The sequence below is a fragment of the Neolamprologus brichardi genome, chromosome 19 (assembly GCF_056152115.1).
Source record: "Neolamprologus brichardi isolate AB-2024 chromosome 19, ASM5615211v1, whole genome shotgun sequence".
Lineage (NCBI taxonomy): Eukaryota > Metazoa > Chordata > Actinopteri > Cichliformes > Cichlidae > Neolamprologus > Neolamprologus brichardi.
In genome coordinates, this window is record NC_142122.1 from 4,187,501 (window position 1) to 4,189,155 (window position 1,655).

Consider the following 1,655-nt stretch of genomic DNA (forward strand, 5'->3'; position numbering starts at 1 on the left):
TGCTTACACGTGGAGTACCTATTACCATTTGAGTTCTCAGCAGAGCTCTATATTTGATAATGATTCCTAAGGACATTTGTCAGAACTCCTCGGACGAAAATACTAAATAAAGTTGCAGAGATAGTATCGAGTATAAGAATCTCCCCTCTTAATCGCTCATATCCACTATTTAAGAAGTGGTGATTAGCCCATAAGGCTTTTAATGCAAATACTCCTTGGATAAAACATCTCACGTTCTCTTTTACATAAATCTGAATAATCGTGGGTCACGGAACAAGCTGTGATAGCAGACATATCTAAAGTTCATGTTGTGCCTTGAGAGATGTTTAACTAAACCAACCAGTCTAGATGAAATCAGCAAAAAGAGAGGATTTGGGAGGAAGGTTATAACTGCAGCTTAAGTGTGAAGATGTGCACCCCTACCCTCCACAGACCTTCATTTCATTAATGATTCACACGAATGAGCAGAATAAACTTGCCCGTATGACATTTGCCAGCAAAGAGTTGTGCACCCTTTAGCACCCTGGCTACCTCTGCTGAAATTGCCTTTTGTAGACAACAATGCAAACCCATGTGTGTGTGTGTGTGCGTTCCTGAGATGATGAAGCTGTGTCAATGCCATCTGTGGGTTGTCTGGATGAACCTGCAGACCTTATCTCTCGCTGCCAGAGATAAGTCTGACATGTGCCACAGAAAGCGGTCAGTGGCGTGACATGCCTTCTGGTCTTGAAGGTGTGTAATTTCCTGAAAGAATTGACTGGTTTGAAACATTTTCTGCCAGTACTGAGTGTTTTCACATAAAGAGTTGCACTGGACTGACCTTAGCAGGATCTAGATTCTCTACGTCCATCTGCTGTTTCATAACGTCCACTGAGCAGCAGAAATGCTAATATCAGTGGTTAAAATGTGCTTTCGTCAGCTACTTTGGTCTCTACTCATTCCTGCAGAAAATATCTGTAAATGTGTGGCTGCCGCTTACTCACTGTTGTTAACTTTGACTGTGAATTATCCCCCGTCTGGGAGATGTCTGAGAGATGGGTGATAATTCTCTGTAGGTTTGTTCCTTTTTGTTGACTTGGAGGCATCAAATGAGCCCATAAACACAACACTGAAATTTCTTTAGCAAGCAGCAACCTCAGACTGAAAATGTACTTAGCACCGAGGTGTCAAAAATAGCAAATTTTGGAGTGGCCACTTAAAGCTACAAAAGATTTTCAGTCCCTGTGAATCCCATTAAAATTATAGAAAGGGGATGACCTGTTTAAAGTGGCAGGACATCGCAAAAAAAGTATTTTCTTCAGTTTTCAGGAGGATTTTAAGCCCTAAAGTTATCCACAATATGAAAGCAACAAACATTGCACAAGAAAGGTGAAGAAGAGTGTCAAGGGTGATTTGTGACAGGATACAAGCAAGAGTGAAAGGGAAGGCTTGCAATATGTTATTGAGCTATGCTATGATGGATGGTTTGGAGGTGGCGGTGCTGAGCAAAAGACAGGAGGTGAAGATGGTCAGATTTTTGTTGGGAGTGCCCAAAATGAACAGGATCAGAAGTGGGTACATAAGAAGGACACCTCAGGGTGAACGACTAGGAGACAATGTTAGAGAAGAAAGGCTGAGATGGTTTGGACATGTGCAGAGGAGGGACAGTGGATATA